The sequence below is a fragment of the Vicia villosa genome, unplaced genomic scaffold (genome assembly GCF_029867415.1).
Source record: "Vicia villosa cultivar HV-30 ecotype Madison, WI unplaced genomic scaffold, Vvil1.0 ctg.000505F_1_1, whole genome shotgun sequence".
Taxonomy (NCBI): Eukaryota; Viridiplantae; Streptophyta; class Magnoliopsida; order Fabales; family Fabaceae; genus Vicia; species Vicia villosa.
Genome location: NW_026705240.1, coordinates 418,994 through 435,012, shown reverse-complemented (window position 1 = coordinate 435,012; position 16,019 = coordinate 418,994). Strand labels below are relative to the sequence as shown.

The 16,019-nt window shown below is 36.8% G+C and overlaps 1 non-coding gene across 1 annotated transcript; it reads left to right on the top strand.

Moving 5' to 3' along the window:
• The first annotated feature begins 12,896 nt into the window (after positions 1-12,896).
• Positions 12,897-13,003, top strand: LOC131629056 (small nucleolar RNA R71). Its single transcript, XR_009291943.1, has one exon. It is a non-coding gene; the product is annotated as a small nucleolar RNA R71 (small nucleolar RNA).
• Positions 13,004-16,019: the final 3,016 nt, after the last annotated feature.

The window sequence follows — 16,019 nt, the reverse complement described above, 5'->3', positions numbered from 1 at the left end:
ACTTTTTGAAAAAATTATGATTTTGACTAAATTTTGGTCTTCAATTATGTATGTTTATGTTATAAGATGTCAAAATTAATGTTTCCTTTTAGAAAAAACGAATACAAAAAAACTTATAATATTTTGAAAAACAGTTTTAAAAAATCTATTTTGAAAAATACTAAGAAAAAATCCATTTTTTTAAAGCTGAAACAAACTGGCCCTAAATCACCGGTAAAACACCTTTTAGGCTTACTTAAAATAGTGAGGTCGTCGTCCTTTTTAAAGTGGAGAACTCGACTAAAGTATGACACACTCCCACCACACCAAAGAGAACACATAAGCAATATAGGAAGAGATAGACTTTCTATTTGAATGATAATGTAAGCTTAAACCCTCCATGCGGACACTAATCCTCGAATGTGAAGGAAGTTCTACAACAAAATTAAAATCCAACCACATATTAAACCTCGAACGTATAGATGGCGCATGGACAAAGACATCAAACCTCGAAAGCAAGGTGATGCACATTGAAAATTGAAATACATCATAAATCTCAAACAGACAAGTAGTGAACTCGGCTCACCTCTCTCTTGCAATTGGTAGTTATCTAGTCTAGAGAAAAAGGGATAACATCTCGTTTACATCAGCCTCGAACCAAGTATTCACTTAGGGAAGGGATGGGGAGCAGGCCCATGTACTGGCATATTCCCTAGAGACATCCAATGATTAACAAGATACAACTCCCCAAATGGTAACAAAGAGTCAGGGACAGTAACCCCAAACATAGGATGGAAAGAAGAAGGTATAAAATTTTGCATACAGTAAGTTAGACTTCATGCAAAAAAAAACGATAAATAAGAAAGGAATTGTCCAAAAACAAGCTACAGAGAATTAATATAAAGACATGTAAACCATTGTTCAATTATAACAAATGGCCAAATGGCCAGTAGGAAGTTTGATTTTAACTAGAAGCCAACGCAACGATTGCAATATTAAGAGACAAGCAAGAAATACTATGAAGTCAATTCTTCGCCAAGGGAAACCAACTTATTATCCACCATGTTCTTTCTTGGGTGGAGGACAATATTTCATAAACTATGTAATATGAAAGCATGGTTAGGGTTATCCCTAAATTTGGAAAGAGTTTTGTAAAAGTCCAAAAAATATGCAATTCTTTTTTCCTTTTTTATAGCTTATAACTTGATCATAATATGTAAGTGTTAATGGATATTTTAAATGTGAAATAAGCACAATTAAATAAGATAATAAGATCAAATTCATATGTATAAGACATTAACATAAAGAACACCAGAGTAAAAAAAACATAAATAACACCATCATAAAAATTGTAAAACTTAGATACCAGTAGGAAAAAAAGAGTGTATGTAATACCAGCCAAAGAAAAAGAAAATTTGTGAAATAGAATATTTTGCAACCATGTGTTGGCTTCCCCCAATAATTATTGTTGTTGGAAAATATTTGCCACTTTTTTAATAGAAGCACGCATCTTTTGAATAGATAAAATTTTTAATTGGACTGAGCTCAATATTAGATAGAGTTTTTAATCAAGTTGTGCTTAAGAACCATTATGGAGATTTTAATGGTTGATATTCACGAATCAAAAGAGAGTTTTTATTCAAGAAAAAACTTACAAACCAAAAGGATACTTCCTAATAACTTTCTATGGAAGAAATATTTACTCAATAGATAATACACTCTTGGTAAATTTACAAATAAGCTATTACCCAGAACAATGATCGTCACTTAGACTTAAGAAGACTCTCGAAACACTATGGCTAAATATATGTGAGAACAATGAGAGATTTGATAAAAAAAATAGAGAAATGAAAGTAAGATCAAAGCTCGTTTTTTGGATGTGAAAGAATGATAGGGAAGATCTCTATTTATTGGCCAATGAGTGGCATAAATTTTTAAATAATCAATGGGGAAAATTAATGTCATAATTGATTAGGCTAACCAATTATTGACCTCTAATAATCGATTGCACATGCCACAAATAGACGATTTTCATATATAGTTTTTCCAATCATTAAGAGGTTTTACCAATCAATTTTAGACTCAACCAAGCAACACATAATCGATTAGGTTAATGATGTAATCAATTACTTAGTTGAAAAAGGTGTTCCAGTCAATCATACATTCCCCTAATCAACTTGCTAGATCCTACAAATATTTTATATTGGTTTAAATAAAATATGAGAGGCTTCTCAAATATTTTTAGTGTGTGAGTGATTTAGTATTTCCATAAATACCCATGTGTCTTTACAAGACACTAGTTACTCAGACGGAGATGACTAGGAGAGCTTTCACACTTCCCCCCTCTCATAACTTTTATGCTTCAAGTCTTGGCAACATTATATTTTAGTTTAACATCATACAAGAACTTTGAATCTTGTATGCTTGAGATATCTTCACGTTGAGTTCCATCATTTGATAGTTGAGAGGTTTAAACCATTGGTGACTCTTAAAATAAAAGTCTTCACTTGAATGTCGTTTGAACACAGTGTTGACTTCATCTTCAAGAATATCTTCAAGAGGATAGCTTGATTCAGGAGGATAGGTTAATCAACCATCTTATGCATCTTTAACTGCTTGAGTTGTCTATAACAGATACTTACTTCATTAGATATTGTTTAATATTAAGTATTTTCATCATCAAAACTAAATAAAACTCAATTGACTTGCAGCTTTGTTATCCATAAGCATCACCGCCTTGGATCTCTTGACTATACATGCAAGAACATAGATCCACAAAGTATACTATTTAGAAGAAAATAGAGCCTTTATAGCCCTTATGAGAGTCGTTGTGAAACAGGCGACCACATCCAGATACAACCCGAGGGTAAGGCCTCGACATTTCCATATTTATGACCTTTTATTAAGACGGGCTGATTGATGGATCTATATATAGAGTCTAAAATAAAACTGGAAGTGCACAGCCTATCAAAGTAATATAAAAGATTATCGAACCATAGAGACCAATCGTCAATCTATCAACTCTATTGCTAAGGTGCTTATCTAAGGCGGATGAGAATAGTTGACATGAGTGCAGTGCAAGAAAGTAAATGGGTATAAAAAGTGCTGATAAAAGCAATAGGTTCGAATGTAATTCACATAAATCAGATAGTATTCCATTCATATATGGATAGAATTACTTAGTGGGCAATATTTTCTACTTATAGAAAGGAACAATTTAACGGGAACTTGTCACTTTCGCGTACTAAGAACCGAGTTTACGCTTTTGGGAACTTGACACAGTATCATCTCAAAGTATCTGAAAGCAGGGTTGTGGATCTTCTTGGATAGCTGGGTAGATGGATCAAGACTTCCTCCAATAGTGATATCTTTCCAGAACTTGTCGATGTCTCTGTTCATGAAGTACGGGAATGGCATCAGGCCCAGTCTGGAAACCTAGTAAGACCTTAAACTGCTTCAGGGTGAAGCTATACTCAGTGCCGAACATCCTAAAACTGATGTGTCCTATATCATCTCCAATTCTCACATATGGCTCGTAATCCAATGAACTGAAGAACTCTAGAGTGAGGTTCCTATAAGTCAATGGATATCATCAGCATACTCATCCCAGCTGAGCTACTGGCACAAATACCTCACACTTGTCTCGATCCCCAGCGTCTCCATATAGCCTTGGTCGGGATACCTAGTGGGTAACATGGGGTGATCAGACAAAGCAGCGAAATGTGATCTTAGTGTATCGTCTTTGAAAATCACATCCATGCCATCGAAGTGATCCATCCTGAAAAAGTAACACGAGAATATCAGGTCTTGAAAAATACAAGAAAACAGATCAGTCCAGATAAAATTCTAATTAAGATTAAATTAAAAGAAACCATGGGTTGTCTCCCATGCAACACTTGTTTAACGTCGTTAGCTTGACGATTTAGATCTCACTTTTTACGTAGGTACAGGTGGGTCTATCAAATTTTGACTAGAGTAGTCAACTTGCAATCCTCCTCCTTTATACAACTTCAATCTATGCCCATTCACTATGAAATGAGCGCATGAATCATTCTTGATTTCCACTGCTCCAAATCTTAAAACTTTTGATACTTCATATGGACCTGTCCATCTTGAGCGAAGCTTACCAGGAAACAGACGCAATTTGGAATTAAACAAGAGAACTGGGTCGCCTATGTTGAAATCTTTCCTTATGATCCTCTTGTCATTCCATATTTTGGTTCTTTCTTTGTATATGATGGCATTTTCATATGCATTCAGGCGGAGTTCTTCTAACTTTTGAATATCCAAGATATGTTTCTCTCCAGCTATTAAGTAGTCCAAGTTTAAAGATTTAATAGCCCAATAGGCTTTATGTTCTATTTTGAAAGGTAACTGGCAGGATTTTCCATAAACCAACTGGTAGGGGGTAGTCCCAATAGGGGTTTTATAGGTCGTTCTATAAGCCCACAGTGCATCCTTCAACTTTCCAGCCCCATCTTTTCTGGACGTAGAAACGGTTTTCTCGAGGATTTGCTTGATTTCCCTATTTGATACTTCCACTTGACCACTAGTTTGTGGGTGATAAGGTATTGCTACTCTATGTTTTACTTCGTACTTACTTAAAAGCTTGTTAAATATTCTGGATATAAAGTGCGATCCTCCATCGCTTATGACAAGACATGGGGCTCCAAACCTAGGAAAAATAATGTTCTAGAACAACTTGATCACTACTCTAGTGTCGTTTGTGGGTGATGCGATAGCTTCAATCCATTTTGACACGTAGTCGACAGCAACTAGTATGTACTTATTTCCCATTAAGGATGGAAAAGGTCCCATGATATCTATACCCCATACGTCGAAAAGTTCTACTTCTTGAATATTACTTAAGGGCACTTCGTCACGTCTTGAAATGTTCCCAGTGCGTTGACACCTGTCACATTTGACAATGTAAGCATGGACATCGCACCATATAGTAGGCCAGTAAAGACCTGCTTGAAATATTTTGGCGCATGTCTTGGATGTGCTCGCATGTCCTCCGTATGGTGCCTCATGACAATGTTTGATGACGTTCATCACTTCTTCTTCAGGAACACAACGTCTAATGATGTTGTCTAAACCTATCTTGAAAAGGAGCAGTTCGTCCCAATAGAAATGTTTAACATCACTGAAGAACTTCTTTTTTTGTTGGTAACTTTAATCAGGGGGTATAATATATGTTGCTGGATAATTCACAATGTCGGCGTACCAAGGCATGCTTCTTATCATTGAGACTTCTTCAGGGTTTCCTTCTCTATTGGTTTCAAACTCATCTTCTCCCATTGTGTCTATCTTAGCTATAAGTCTGTCATAGGTGATGTAATCGTCTATAGGTATTAAGTCAGGTTTCAGGTGTTCTAGTCTAGAGAGATGGTCAGCATCTCAATTCTCAGTTCCTTTCTTATCTTTAATGTACAGGTCAAACTCTTGGAGCAAAATAACCCATCTGAGTAACCTAGGCTTAGCATCCTTTTTGTTTAACAAGTATCGGATTGCTGCATGATATGTGTATACTTGTTGGAGCGGTAAAGCGGCAAGCAACAAAAGTTTTGGAAGTATTTATCCGGGAATTTATCATGTCCACAGGGATTAGTGCTACTGAACCGCCGTTCGACGGATTCTTAGTTCTTGAGTTTGGGTTAAAATGGGTTTAGAGTAAACAGGAAAATATAACATTTGAACATAAAAAGAATTCATTCTTGATAGAGAATAACTTATCTGGTTTGAATCTAAACTACTCCTCACAAACTTAGATTTATCACTCCGTCATACTTAATCTACAATACTCATCAGAATCACCACATATCCCTCACATCAATGTCCATGTCTGCAACACCGACAGAGTTCAACTATATTGCTCTTTCGACGATGTCTCAACCGATCGAACAACACAGAAGCATTAAACTCAGATATTAAGTGGATGTTAACCCCAATCCTATGTCTAGAATCAAAAGCTAACAGATATCCCCCTAATCAAGATTTGTGATGTCTATTTCTACAACAACACAAATCCAAAGCATTTAAGCAAAAAGATCAGAAAAACACCGATTAAGATTTGTAAAGCAAACTTTATACAACTAGTAGAAAGAGCAACAAACATCCATGGGTTTAGAGTAATTTACATTCAAACTCGCCAAAAGAGAAATACAAAGATAAGAGAAGAAGAGGAACCAAACATTTCTTGGTTTGTCAACACCAATCGATGAGAAATTCGACCTCCGATCATCCGATTACAAGCTCCAATGGTGTTTCCAAGCCAAATCTACCCAAAAATGACCTTGGATGAGTTGGGGTTCAAAAATACCCAAAACATAACCTAAAAAATCTGATTTCCGCCTATTTATGCAATTTTGGATCTGGTACAGCACGCAGGAGCGCGCATCACGCCCAACCTGCTAAATTGAAAAAACAGCTTTTAGTAGAAATGGCGTAACTTGAGAACCGTAACTCCGATTTGCGCCCGGTTCGAAGCGTTGGAAAGCTTATTCAATTTCCTATCTAAAAATGAATAAATGGCAGTCAAATTGATGATTTTTGTCATCCTTATTTTGAGCCTTAACCACCAAATGAATTGATTTCGTCGCTCAAAATCGCACGTTTGAAGTCGTGTCTTCGACACTTTATTGCTCATGCTCCAAATATGCAAGAATACCTACAAAAAGAGTAGAAAACTATCAAAAAGTATAAAAGTGTATGAAAATACAACAATTCACAAAGTATATGTATTTATACACAAAACGGGGAATTATTCAACAAATATCAACAAAAATCTCGATAAGTGCCACAAAACATATATACAAAATAACTACATTTTGGCACTTAACAATACTACAATCTTAGCTCCTACCAAATAGGATCGAAACTTATCAATTTCAAACACCACAGCTAGCAATTTCTTTTCCATGGTTGTGTAATTAAGTTGGGCGGCATCTAGGGTTCTGCTTGCATAGTAAATAACATGTAACTTCTTATCTTTTCTTTGCCCTAGAATAGCTCCAACTGTGTAATCACTAGCATCGCACATGATTTTAAAAGGTTGCATCAAATCAGGGGGTTGTATGATAGGAGCTGAAATCAGTGCTTGTTTTAAGACGTTAAAAGCTTTAGTGCATTTTTCCCTAGAACTATTCCTTCTTTAACCATAAAATGACACTTTTCCCAATTCAACACAAGGTTCACTTCCACACATCTTTATAAGATTTTCTCAAGGTTAGAGAGACAATTTTTGAAATCGAATCCACACACCGAGAAATTGTCCATGAATACTTCCATAATTCCATTGAGATAATATGCGAAAATTGACATCATACAACGGTGAAAGGTGGCAGGAGCGTTGCAGAGTCCAAAGGGCATTCGCCTATAGGTAAATGTTCCGTAAGGAAAGGTAAAAGTTGTCTTCTCTTGGTCTTCTGGGTGGATAGGGATTTGGAAAAATCCTGAATATCTATCTAGATAACAGAAGTATGAATGTCTAGCTAGGCATTCGAGCATCTGATCTATAAATGGAAGAGGGAAATGATCTTTCCTAGTCTCTTGACCCTTCCTAGTCAACTTCGTCAATGGTAGGGCTAACTTGGAAAATCCTTCTATAAACTTCCGATAGTAACCTGCAAGACCCAGAAAGCTACGAATTTCAGTCACGGACTTCGGAGCTTCCCACTGAGACACAGCTTCTACCTTTGCTGGATCTACGGCAATACCGTTCTTGGAAATTACATGGCCAAGAAAACTCACTTCACTTAACCAGAAATCACATTTCGACAGTTTGGCATAAAGCTTCTTCTCTTTCAACACTCCCAGCACAATCCTGAGATGCTCTGCATGTTCTTCTTCACTTTTGGAATATATCAGAATGTCGTCAATGAACACCACAACGAATTTGTCAAGATAAGGATGAAAAATCCTATTCATGTATTCCATGAAAACACCAGGTGCGTTAGTAACCCCAAACGGCATCACAGTGTATTCATAATGACCATACCTCGTTCTGAACGCAGTCTTCTGAATATCGTCCGCCTTCACACGAATCTGATGATACCCAGACCTCAAATCAATTTTGCTGAATATACTAGCTCCGACCAATTGATCCATCAAATCATCAATTCTCGGCAATGGATACCGATTCTTGATAGTAACTTTATTCAATTGTCTGTAGTCCACACACAACCTCATAGATCCTTCTTTCTTCTTTACCAATAGCACCGGTGCACCCCACGGTGACACACTCGGACGAATGAACTCCTTCTCCAACAATTCTTCTAATTGACTCTTCAATTCGGTCAATTCAGATGCTGACATTCTATAAGGTGCCATCGATATAGGACTGGTTCCAGGAACTAACTCAATGGCAAACTCTACTTCCCTTTCAGGTGGTAGCTCTCTAACATCTTCTGGAAAAACTTCTGGAAATTCTCGTACCACTGGTAGTTCATTACTCACTACTCTTCCTTTCACTTCCATCGACGCAAAAAGCATAAACACGGCTGCCCCGTCTTGAATTGCTTCACCCACTTGTCTTGCAGTCATTGCCAACTCATTGACATTAACTTCTTCTGGAAAGATGACCGTCTTTGTAAAACAGTTGATATGAACTCGGTTAAATTGCAACCAGTTCATCCCCAAAATAACGTCAAGTTGTTTGAGTGGAAGGCACACTAAGTCCATTCCAAACTTCCTACCAAATATATCCACAGGACAGTTCAAACATGCAGATGAAGTGATCACTGAACCCGACGCAGGAGTGTCAATAACCACACTTCCACTAATCTTTGATATCTCTAAATTTAGCCTCTTAGCACAATCCAATGAAATAAACGTGTGAGTCGCACCAGTATCAATAATCGCAATTAAAGGTGTGTTATGTATGAAACACGTACCTTTAATCAATCTATCCTCCGGAGTAGTTTCTGATCCAAACAAAGCAAAGACTTTCCCTCCAGCTTGGTCCTTCTTTGGTTTGGTGCACTACGGACTGATATGACCCTCTTCTCCACAGTTATAGCAAGTTACGATTCTCATTTTGCAGTCAGCAACAATATGACCCATTCTGTTACACTTGAAGCACTTCTTCTCTTCTTTCTTGCACTCATTCCTCTTATGTCCTGTTTCACCACAGTTGAAGCACCTAAAGGGAGCACCAGAATCTCCCCCACTAGGCCTTTTCCAATTACTAGCCCTTGGGTTTCCCCTACCATATGGTGTACCTCTGTCCATAGGCTTCTTACCCTTCTTATCAACTAACTCGCGAGAGCGAGATGATTTCAGCTTAAGACTGTCTTCCTCAAAGATTCTGCTACAGTCCACTAAATCAGCAAATCGGCGAATTCTTTGATACCTGATACCCTGCTTGATCTCATCACGAAGAGCATTCTCGAACTTGATACACTTAGAGAATTCCCCAGCTGCATCGTTGGTGTAGTGTATGTAATGCTTAGCCAATTCCACAAATTTGGAAGCATATTCCGGCACTGTCATACTACCCTGTTTCAGCTCCAAGAACTCAATTTCCTTCCTTCCCCGCACATCTTCAGGAAAGTACTTCCTCAGAAATTCTCTCTTGAATATGGCCCAAGTAATCGCAATCCCATCTGAATCCAACTCAGTCCTAGTAGTAACCCACCAGTCATCAGCTTCTTCTGATAGCATGTGAGTACCGTACCTCACCTTCAGATTTTCTGCACAATCGATCACTCGGAAGATCCTCTCGATCTCTTTCAACCATTTCTGAGCACCATCAGGGTCATGAGTGCCTTTGAACAGTGGAGGATTGTTCCTCTGAAAGCTGTTCAATTGCCTGTCAGCACCAATCGCAGTTCCATTAGCATTCCCTCCCAGTACACCAGCAATCATGCCTAGAGCCTCTGCAATAGCGTCATCATTCCTTCCACCTCTTCCAGCCATTGTTCTGCTAAATCACAAAACAATCTCATCAGAATAAAAGTATCGACAATGTTTACCTTACACTAGTCGCATACAAGGGAACACTGACACTAAGACTCTGACTCTAACGACCGACTATGCACTGATACCACTATTGTAACACCCTTCTAAAACCCCCGTGGAAAATATAATATTATCAGAGTATTAACACATCAAGGATGCTACAATTATTAAATAAATAAAACATCAAGTCGATTGTCATGCTTTATTAGAAATTAACCAATATCAAACATGTGTTTAGCACAGCGAAACTTAATTCAACAGTATTAGGAAACAACTCCACACAAATACTCAATACATAATCCACAGCCAAAATAGCAACAAAGTATAACAAGTAACGCTAAGACTAATCTATCCCAGTGTTACAATCAGAGCATGACTCGACACGAACTACGGGCTAGCCTACAAGCTATCTTCACCCAATCAAGACGCCGCTACATCCTTAATCTGAAATCATCAAAGTAAGGGTGAGTTTCATTCGAATTAATAACCATTATACAATCATAAGCAATAAGATCTCATAGCAATTATCATCCATTCAACATACATATAATCGGGAATTATTACAACAAGCAAACATCAGAACATAAGCATCATCTATCACACCACACAATCATCCAATTATATCAAGCTATAATGCAATGAATGGACTGACACTCATGCATGTGGTACCAAGATTCGTGAATCACATCACAGGACTTCTCTCTTTGATACTGCCCTCTAGTCGCTCACACCCCACATGGGCACACGACTACTGCCTCATCGCTCACACCCCACATGGGCACACGATGACTTCCCGCTAATCTCCGCACAATGGGAATTAGCCTTCCAATGCAAATGATTTATGAATAATGCACACATGACACATACTTACATCATCATACATCATCATCGTTCCGATGCTTTACATCGCTTATCACCTCTTACCAATAACATCATAACAAGTATGTACATGTATAAGCATCATTCAATCATTCACAAACATACACCACATCATCACAATAACATACACATCACATTAATGTTAATTGCCACCTTAATCCAATTCAACAATAATTTAATTGAATAAATAAATAAGTCGTCCACTACCCGTATTATTACTTCATCAGACAAAGCATCTCATTAGCTTCGCAACGCCCAAAACGGCACATAAATCGGATACTCGGATCAAAAGTTATGGGTTTTTGAAAATAAAACATTTTTAGAAAAATGCTGCAGAACCCGGGTTGTCCCTACATGGGAACTGGTTCCTGGCAGCCTCCCAAAACATGCCTCTGATTTTTACTATGGGGAACCGGGTTGTCCCTACATGGGAACCGGTTCCCAGCTACCCAGAATCCACACGCTCTGTTTTTTATAAGGGGGAACCGGTTCGTCCCACATGGGAACCGGTTCCTACGTACCTGCACAGCCAAATTCATCATTTTGACAGCATTTACCCTATCCCAATTCCCCAATTTCAGGTACATACAAACATAGCACACAAATACCATCAATTTTCACATAATCACACATTTCAGACAAGTTTTATCCAAGTATTAACAACATATAACATGAGTATTAACAGAATCATGTAATTCATACAATTTCATCAAAACCTAACAAAATTCCCAAACCCGACATATACGATTGAACTAGACAACAATCCTAATCAATCATACTACCTACAATCGCATAAGGATTACTAACCCGAAGAATCCCCCCTTACCTCAGAGTCGGATCTTCGAAGTTCTTCTCCCCCTTTGGCTCTTCTCACTTTCACGTGTTCTTCAGTTCCAAAATCTGCTTCTTCTGCTTTTGCTTCTCTTTCCCCAATTTTCCTTTATTTTATGAAAAATAAAATAAAATATTCTTAATGGGCTTGCTTAGCTAACATCCCCCCTTCTGCTAATCACCACTCTAGCCCAAACCAATATTTCATCATTTTCCAAATAATTCCCAAAAATTATTAATTCTTATAATTTAATTAAAATTAATTAAATTAATAAACAAGAATTAACGGGGTGTTACATATACGGTGGCGGTGGTGTACAATCTTTATCTTTCGTTTCTACTCCTTAGTTTGGTTGCTTTTTAGGTTCTTCTGGTTTCTCTACTTGATTCGTGAGTATGACATTTTCCTTAGGTTTTTCAAGCGCGCTTGAAGTAGGTTTCTCAGGTCCATCATAAGTTATTCCGCTTCTTAAGGTAGTGGCATTTTCTTGCCCTCTAGGATTGGGTTGAGTTTGTCCAGCAAATTTTCCTCCAGGTGTAGTTTGTCAAGCATCTTATTATGGGTTATCATCTGGTCAAACATGGTTCCTAGTTTTGCGATTAGTTCATTTGTATGAATGTTTTGGTTGTGGAACTCTTTATTTTGCTGAGTTTGGGCCAAAATAAAATTGTCCACGGTTTCCTTAAGACTGGGTTTTGGTGGTACCACCTGCATAGGCTGATTTTGTCTTTGAGCTTAAAAACCTTGCGGTCTTGAAGATCCAGGATTTTGGATTGGGTTGTTGTTTTTATACGAGGAATTCGGGTGGTTCCTCCATCCAGGATTGTAAGTATTGGAAAAAGGTTTTCCTTGGGTGTAGTTAACTTGTTCTGAGCTAGGCTCATCCAGTAGGTTACAATCAGAAGTTTGATGTCCTTAGGTTCCACAGAGTTCGCATTCCGATTGGACTGCAGCTACTGTGGTAGAGTTATGAGACATATTTTCGACTTTTAAGGCTAGGGTGTCCATTTTGGCTTGCATTTTGTCCATGCAACTTATCTCATGTATTCCTCATTGGGTCTCCTTCTTCTTTACTGTTTCTCATTCTGCTCCCCATTGGTAATGGTTTTGGGCCATATCTTCAATGAGGGCATAAGCTTTAGGGTAAGGTTTGTTCATCAGCGCACCACCAGCGGCAGCGTCGATGGACATCTTAGTATTATAATGGAGTCCATTATAGAAGGCGTGTATGATCAACCATTCCTGTAGGCCATGGTGTAGACAAGCTCTCAAAAGGTCTTTATATCTCTCTCAGGCTTCAAAAAGTGATTCACCTTGGTTTTGAGTAAATCTAGTGTCCAGGTTCCTAAGGACAACGATCTTGTTTGGGGGAAAATACCTAGCAAGGAATACTCTCCTAAGGTCTTCCCAAGTTCTTATCGAGTTGGCAGGAAGAGAGTCTAACCAATCGTGTGCTTTACCTCTAAGGGAAAAAGGGAATAGCCTTAGAAGAATTGCTTCAGGCGAAGCACCATTTTCCTTCAGGGTGTCGGCTAACTGGATAAACACTTTTAGGTGTTGATTCAGGTGCTCAGTAGTGAGACCAGCGAATTGGTTTTTGTGGACCTCCGTTTTTTTCTCGGGCCATACCTCTGAGCGGGAGAGATACGTGAACTGACTCTTTTTTATCGCTTATGCTTTCGCATTTTTGAAAATTCACAGAGTCGCCACCGACCTTTTATTTTATCCAATTAAGGAAAGGTTTATAAAAGAAACAAAAAAAAGACCTTTAAGAAATTCTGGGTAAGGGGGTAGGTTATACAAAGGGAAGGTGTTAGCACCCTTTGTATCCATGGTTATCCATGGGCTCTTAAGTTTGCTTAGCTCACTTGTTTTTTGATCATTTTTCAATTGCTTTAGAATGCTCATATGTGCTTTCAAATACCTTTGTAAATTGAATTTTGTAATGATCCTTGCGCGGATGTATACAAAATGTTTGTTTATCTTTCGAAAGATGTTTTGAAAAGAACGTTAACTTTGTAATGATCCGTGTTTGGATGTATACAAAGTATTGTCTTTTTGGAAAGTTTTGTTTTGAAAAACAACAGTGTATGAGAATTTTGTTTGTTTTGATTTGAGCAAGCAAACTAGGAGGTCTACCCTGAGTTGTAAGGTCTTTATCCTTGTTTCCTTTAAAAATCTATCCTTTCACCGGATACAAACAAAAGGTTCGATTTTGTACTCGAAACAGTAGAATTTTGACTTTGATTTTGAAAAGAATGAGAAGGGATTACCTTAAAAGGTGCAAGTGTGATTGTGTTTGTATTCAGATATTTTATCTTTGAAGTTAGTGATCTAACGGTTCAATTTTATCTTTGTCATACACGCAGTTTATATTTGCTGGAAATTAAAATGCGGAAATGTAAAGTGCGGAAAGTAAATCTACGCTATTACATCGATTGTGCAGGAAATGTAAACTAGCCTATTTACATGAATTTGACATCCTATACATTTATCTACGAATTTAAAGTGCAAGAAAAATAAAAGGCATATTTTTTGGATTTTTTATGATTGATTTTAATTATAATTAATGCATGATTAATTAAATTAAAATGAAGAAAAAAGATGAAAATAGATTTAAACCTAGAAATTAAGTTTAAAATATGTACAAAATATTTGTCAATTAATTTTAAAACAAAACTAATTTTTTTTTGGAATTTTTGAAATTGATTTGAAATTGATTTATTAAGCTAATTAATACATAATTATACAAATAATTATACAAATAATTAAAACTTAGAGAGAAAATTATTCAAAATATGTACAAAATTAGTTTATAATATATAAACAATATTTTATATAAAGAACAATTTTTTTATGATTTTTTGATTGGTTAGAATAATTAAAAAGCAAATATATAAATATATACTAATTAATTATGCAAAATATTGAAATTTTGAAGAAAAATAAAATATTTTTATTTCAGAAAATAATATATTATTTTAGAAGTCTAAAAATATTTTTTGTGTATTTTTTGGATTTTTAAAACTATTTTTAATTAATTTTGCAAAGAAAATTAAAATAAAATAGAAAATAAAAGGATACTAATCAGATGTAGTTGATTGGAGAGTCCATGGTATGGACTGGCGTGTCAGGTGCGTTGGATGAGCTGGAAAGTGAATCTGAAGGCTCAGATATTGAGACACATGGCCATCAATACACCTGCAAAGCACTGGATTAGTGGAAAATTCAAAAGAACGCGCGCGCTGGCTGTCATATGAGGTAGGGACACCTCATCATCTTCAACCTCTCGCTAGGACCTTTTACAGCGCTTTTATGAAAAGAGCGCTGTAATTGATAAGCTTCAGACCTGCAAAATAACGAATAGGGGTAAACCTAAAAATAAATTTGGCGCGACCTATCCATTCAACTCGTCTGATCCATACGAACTCAATGGTACCACTTAGATCCTCTAATTTTGCCTATTTCAGAAAGCCCTAATTTTGAGATTATGAACCCTAGAATGGTAACTTCGTGTGTAAGCGTCTAAAACTCAATTAAAGTTCCAAAAATGATCTACACACCACACCAAGTTCAAATATATGTCTACATCGTGCTAGATATGCTTGTGTTATGAGATACAAGTCAGTTTTAGTTTGAGCAAATCGTGACCTGTGTAGCTCGATTCAGTGAGGTTTAAGACTTGCAGTTGATTGGAATAGTTTCAGTGAAGCTCAGAGATGATGTTTGAATGCTTAGTTTGTATTGAAATTGACTGAAATTAAAAATTCGAATTTGAAATTTCTTTGAAAAGTTTAAGTGGTTACAAGCATGGTACAAGCATAAGAATGGCTCTGATTTCTGTCTCCTTTGATTGTGAAGTGTTATAGCCTTTATATAGACTATGTTGTGCTTAGAATTGAAGCCAAGAAGCATCTAGTTGCCTTTGTGGAATTCTTGATTTTTTTATATTAAAAACCTTTGAATTATTGACCAAGTCTTCTTCTCTTCAATGCTCTTGCCTTGCTCTTCAATTCTCTGCAGAAAATCAGAGATTCCTTGGGTGAGTCATGCTTGGATTGTAAGCTACCCATTATCCATTCATTTTCCTTTTAATTTAATCTTAAAATAAGATAAAATTAAGCAAAAAATGGATAAAAAAAAGGTGTGGGCCTTGTCTTGGTCGTGGGAGGCCCATAATATTATGGAAATGATGTTTGAACCATGAAAACTTGGCCCCATTTGGAAAAAAAACATTTTTGAGCAATGTTGATTTCATGCATTTTCCCAAAATTTAGCCAACTTCAACAAGGTGTAAATCCCTCAATTTCTGTCATATGAAGGAGATCTTGCACTTTTTGGAAACCTCAAAGAGTCCTCTAACTAATTC